We start from the raw sequence: 6,204 nt of genomic DNA, 5'->3' as shown, positions 1-6,204 counted from the left end.
ACCGGGGGCCAAGTAGTCAAACATCTGAGTCCTAGAGGGGTGGGGTAAGCAGTGTTTTCATTCAAACTACCACTGAATGTGCTGCTATAAACTGTACATATTTCTTTTTCCAGGGACTTGTCTTTCTCTCTGGGGATGCTCTCGGCTGACTGCCTGTGGACTGACCATGAGGAACTTAAGGTATCTGGTCAAAAGTGATCTCAGCATGAATTGCAAAAACTCTTTTCTTAAAGCCAAGGATCCAGGATGGCAGGAGAGCTCACCCCTCCCATATTTCCAGTCACCAGTCACCTCTCTAAATTAGGAGCCTTACAGCCTGTGAGACACGCATCCAAAGGAGGTTGGGAAGACGCACCAAGAGTGAGTGCGGCGTCAGTGCCATTCTTGGAATGGATGCTGGAGAGGGAAGAATGGTGATGAGAATCAGTCCCTGAGGACTAGAGCGAGTGAGATAGGGAGACTGAAGGGAGCATCTCTTTCTCAATTCTCCCCTCTCTCTGCTGGTCTATACATCTAAGATTCTCAAATCCTCATCACTGGTGCCATCCTTTCATGCTGTCAACCCAGACCTCTTTCTTCTGTATTAGTAACTCTGTCTCATTGCTGAGACAAAACTCCTGACAGAGCAACTTAAGGAGGATTTATTTGGTCACACTTGGAGGATGACCTTGAGTTTCTGGTCCTCCCCTCTCCTTTTACGTTCTGAGTGTAGGGATCACAGGCTTGCATCACCACCGCACCTGGCTTCTGTGCTGCTGGGAATGGAACTCGTGTATTCTTGCATGCTAAACAAATACTCTATAATCTATAGCCCCAGCCCCAAGAATCTGCTTTTCTAACATGCCAGTTGACACTGCCCAGGAGATGTGCCTGGGTCCTGAGAATTGCTGCCCTGAATCAGTAGAATTTCAAGTCTGTAGTAGGAAAATATTTGAGGCTTGGGGAGGTTTTTCCTCCCAGAGTTCCTGAAGTTATAGCAAAAAGCTGCTTTTTCAAGATGAGCCAGAGGATGTGTTCTGTAACCAGATCACCGGAGAAGGGGACTGTGGTGCCAAGGCTCTGGCCCTGGTTCTGGGTGCTGAGGGCCAGATCACCAAGTAAACGGTGGAGAAACACAAAGCCAGCAGCTGCGCAGCTCCAGGGCCAAAGCTGGGCTTTTCATTAGCTGGACTGCTATTTGCCCTGGGGTTGCATCTGACATTGGGCTGACAGGCTATAGCAGGTGCGGCCCAATCGTGGCAGCTGCCTCCACCTGCCCAGTAATTAACACACAGCAGTTAGGGGGTAAAGGGCAGAGTAACTGCTCATCTGAGGGCCCTGAAGGGCATGCAGCACATCCAGGCAGTCTCAGTAGTAATCTCCAAAGGATGGGAAACTGAGGTGGGAGAGAAGGCAGGGAAGAAGAGCTGGGTAACAGGACCGGTATCTGAATAACCATAAGGACCCAAGTACCAGCGCTGCCACACTAATAAGAGTTCACCTCTATTAGCGTTCGCAGTTGTGGGATAGGGTTAGCCCCTAAGCTATGTCTCAGTCAGACTCAAAGAGCCTTTCAGGTAACAGTGTTAATTTTGAGCCTTTACTAAGTGCCATGCTGGGCCAAATCACATTACTTTGGTTCTTACACAAATTCAACAGATATTATTACATTCTTATTTTCAAGAGGAGGAAATAGCCGGGCCGTGGTGGCGCACGCCTTTAATCCCTGCACTTGGGAGGCAGAGGCAGGCGGATTTCTGAGTTCGAGGCCAGCCTGGTCTACAGAGTGAGTTCCAGGACAGCCAGGGCTACACAGAGAAACCCTGTCTCAAAAAAACCAAAAAAAAAAAAAAAAAAAAAAAAAAGGAAATAAAAGAATGTTAGGAGGTTGCCTAGACAGTAATGAGCAGAACTGGGATTTGAACCCAGCTAAATGAGTCCAATAAGATATAAGCAAGGCTCACGTCTCACCCTGGGACAGAGAGGCAGGATATTACCTAGGTCAAGACTCTGCAAGGTCTTTAAAGAAAAGAGTTGGCGACTCTTATTGCTCCATCTCAGGTCTCCCTCAGAAGGGCTCAGGGAAAGCAGCTGAGAGGTGAGGCAGGGGCCTGACTCTACTCATCACAGGTCGTTTGGCACTTTCCTAGAGGCAATTGTTCAGTCTCTTGTCTCCCCAGCAGTTACGTTCTGGGTGATTTTTGGGATGGGAGAAGTCAAACCCCTAAGGTTTGTAGAAAACACACAAATCTGCAGACATTGCGTTGGGTCTTAGTCACTTGGAGTGACATAAGACACACACACACACAAAGATGAAAAATAAAGGCAGCAACTGAGAAAGACACCTATGTTGACCTCTGGCCTACACAGGCACACACACACATTCACATATGTATTCCACAGACATAAAATAATATATATATAAAAACATTAGCTTGCTAGTGCATAGGAGACACGGGCTGGCTTGGGGAGCTGGGGAGAGGAACCACAGTTGGAAGACACTAAGGGCTAGTTCTTTCCTTTCTTGGCCCTGAGAAAGGAGAGACCTCACTACCTGGGCCACATCCTGGGATCTTTGATAGGAGAATCCTGAGGATCCACAGAGAGTTTCTGCCATGCATGGAGAATCCTACTGCTGGGCTGCTGGAGGGGCCAAGCTTCCTAATGTTGCTATGCAACTGAGTTCTCGCCAGCAACTCTGCACAGAGAAAGGAGGTGAAAGCGCATGTGCCTTAGGCCTTTGGTGTTGTGCCCACTCCCTGAGTCTCTGGGGAGACAAATGGGTGATGTGAGTTAGTGGGGCTTGTGGTTCATGGCCACAATCAACAAAAGATTGCTACAGTGCAAACACTATGTCCATATGTGATGGGGGCTCTTCCAGGCTGCCTGCATCATGGGAATCCCAAGCAGATGCCTGGCATAGCCACTCTAAGGCATAGCCTCCTTGCTAACCCGTCTGAGCCACCTCCTGAAAGCTGGAGATGAGAGAAATGGACACATCACCTCTTTCTTAGTTAGGGTTGCTATTGCTGTGCCTAGAACGCCATGACCAAAAAAAAAAAAAAAAAAAAAAAAAGCAAGCTGGGGAGAAAAGGGTCTATTCAGCTTATACTTCCATAACGCTGTTCATCACCGGAGGGAGTTAGGACAGAAACTCAAACAGGGAAGGAACCTGGAGGCAGAAGCTTATGCAGAGGTCATGGAGGAGTACTGCTTACTGGCTTGCTCTCCTTAGCTTGCTCAGCCCACTTTCTTATAGAACTAAGGATTACCATCAGCCCAGGGGTGGCACCCCCACACAATGGACTGGGCCCTCCCCACAAATCATTAAGAAAATGCCTTACAGCTGAATCTTATGTTGATATTTTCCCATTTGAGGTTTTTGTTCATTCAAATAACTCTAGTTTATGTGTCAAGTGGATATAAGACTACCCAGCATATCTTCTTCTCAGAGAAGGCTTAGAAATGGCTTCACCCATTAAGCAAGACCATCCACAGGGTCCGGAAGGCATGTCCCTGCTTTCAAAGAATGTACCAGTCAGCCAAGTGAATGGAGGGAAAAAAAATCACAAAGCTTCTTGTTAAGGATCAAAAAGAATGTTCCAGATAATAAGCTCTCAAGCTCTTTGAAGTTGACAGATCGCTGGAGCCTGGGGTGAGGCAAGGAAGCTACGTGGCAGATGTGAGCACTGAGCAGGCTTTGGAAAGAATGATTTCCCTAAGAGAGAGAAATGAAAAAGGTTTGCTTTCCCTGCACAAGGCTGCTGCGACCTAAAGTGTGTGGGCAGGAGAGTGCAGGGCATGTTGAGAAGCAGAGACGGGGCTGACAATTCAAAATGCACAGAAATCAAAGGTGAGGGAGTCAGGGGAGGCTCTGTCTAGCAGGTAGTGGCTGCTAGTAATGGCCACCCTTGATGTGAAGCTGTAGGCTGGATTGCCCAGGCACTCTGGCAGGATCTTGAATGTGGAGTGGCTAGTTAAAAGTTGGCAGAAGTGTCTATGGTGGATTACAGAGAGAGAAACCACTAACATCTGTTAAAGAGCAGAATGAGGGTGGAGAGGAATCCCTGTGTAGCTCCCAGAACGGGCAAAAGAGAACTGCACAGTCCATCTGGAAGACCTGAAGTGTGGCGAGGCCCAAGGAGCAGGACTGGAGGGCAGTGTCTGAGGGGACTTGACACTCCAGTTTAAGCATCTGAGTAAGAGGTATCAGAGGAGTGTGAGAGTATGTTAGGTCCTAGGGGAAGAGGCTGAGTTTTGGGACAATGTCACAGAGCCTGTAGGAAGCAAACCCAGGTATGTAGAGTAGGGAGAATGGAGCCCAGAGCATGGGTGTCACAAGGCTTCTCCAAGAATGGAGACAGTAAGAACCCTCATCTCAAATATCCCTCATCCTCATGAGCCCCTTATTGTTCCCCATCCTTCAGTCACAAGGGTCCCCAAGCCATGGGAGTGGGGTACCCCAGAGAAGCTACACAACCACCCTGCTGCCTTCCTGTCAACTCATTTAATTACCTCACTCCCAGACAAGAGCATGGTGTCATGATGATATGATTGAACCCAACAGCAGTTGAACAAAAAGGTCAATCACACTTGTTTATTTATTTATTAAAAGGGGGGGGGGGAAGAAGACCAGTAGAAGAGGGTTGGTGTTCAAAGAGTTGGACAGACTAACTGAAAGCAAGTGCTGTCACTAATTTGAACTTTGAATGAATTTTATGCCCATAGTTTGTTTTGCTAATTTTACTCAGAAACCTGGAATTTGTTGACAGTGACTGACTATTTAAGTGAATAATACTTACGTACCAGGACCACTTGGTGATAGAAAATGTCAGACTTGGCCATGACACTAGCCAATACCATTTTTTAGTACCTTCATGCCTGCTTACTTTTCAGGAGGTCAACAAAGTTAGCTCCAAGATGCAGAACAATGAGAGTGGCTGTGGGGACCCATGACCAGTTGAGTCTTTCACTACAGAAGGCTGGACATGTCCTTGTACCTTTAAGACACAGGGCAGTAAATGCATTTGTGGGTCATCTGCCACTATACGGTTTTTTTGTTTTCAAGAACAAACAAGATACAATTACAACAGTCCTCTCCCTTTCCCATGGAGAGCTGGAGCTAAGACTTATTTTGAGTAGATTACTAGTTAGGGGACCATCCTGGCTTCATAACTGTGGTAAAACACCCAACAAAGCTACTTAGGAGATGAAGAGTTCGTGCAGCCGGGCGGTGGTGGCGCACGCCTTTAATCCCTGCACTTGGGAGGCAGAGGCAGGCGGATTTCTGAGTTCGAGGCCAGCCTGGTCTACAGAGTGAGTTCCAGGACAGCCAGGGCTATACAGAGAAACCCTGTCTCGAAAAACCAAAAAAAAAAAAAAAAAAAAAAAAAAAAAAAAAAAAAGAGTTCATGCTAGCTAGCTCACAATTCCAGGCCACAGGAAGTCACAATGACAGGAGCCAGGCACATCACACCCACAGTGAAGAGAGGAGAAAAAAGAATACATGCTTACTTACTTGTTGGTGCTCAGGTCAAGTTTTCCACCCTCAGACACTCCAGGAGCCAAGGTTAGGAACTCTTCCTCACATCCCCATTCCCCCACTGGTTGAAGTCTTTGACTAAAGTGATATTACATCATGTCTTAGTTAGGGTTTTACTGCTGTGAACAAACACCATGGACCAAGGCAACTCTACAAGGACAACATTTCATTGGTGCTGGCTTATCATCAAGGCAGGAACATGGCAGCATCCAGGCAGGCATGGTGCAGAAGGAGCTAAGAGTTCTACATCTTCATCTGAAGGCTGCTCGCAGAATACTGGCTTCCAGGCAGCTAAAAGGAGGGTCTTAAAGCCCACACCCACAGTGACACACCTACTCCAACAGGGCCACACCTTCTAATAGTGTCACTCCCTGGGCTGAGCATATACAAACCATCACACATCAGATTATCATGGCAAGTTATGTAAGTCACCCAACAGCAAGCTGCCTTGGTCCTGGTTACACTAATGGGGAGGCAGGACAAACATAAAGAGTGCAAATGCTCTGGTCGTTCGGAAGGCTCAGTTTAAAAGCATGGCTTGGGTGGCTGTGTGTCTTAGTTAAGGATTTTTTTTTTTTTTTTTTTTTTTTTCTGTAAAGAGGCACCATGACCAAGGAAACTCTTACAAAAGAAAACAGTTAATTGGGGCTAGCTTACAATTTGAGAGGTTCAGTCCATTATCA

The 6,204-nt window shown here is 47.0% G+C and overlaps 1 long non-coding RNA gene across 1 annotated transcript; it reads right to left on the bottom strand.

Annotated features, from left to right (window-relative positions):
- Window positions 1-4,562: 4,562 nt before the first annotated feature.
- Window positions 4,563-6,101, bottom strand: LOC143439256 (uncharacterized). The gene is made up of 2 exons (XR_013107577.1): window positions 5,498-6,101; window positions 4,563-4,979 (listed from the first exon to the last, which is right to left on the bottom strand). It is a non-coding gene; the product is annotated as an uncharacterized LOC143439256 (long non-coding RNA).
- Window positions 6,102-6,204: the final 103 nt, after the last annotated feature.

The sequence above is a fragment of the Arvicanthis niloticus genome, chromosome 26, assembly GCF_011762505.2.
Source record: "Arvicanthis niloticus isolate mArvNil1 chromosome 26, mArvNil1.pat.X, whole genome shotgun sequence".
NCBI lineage: Eukaryota > Metazoa > Chordata > Mammalia > Rodentia > Muridae > Arvicanthis > Arvicanthis niloticus.
The sequence above is the reverse complement of the archived record's forward strand: the minus strand, read 5'-3'. Positions and strand labels throughout refer to the sequence as shown.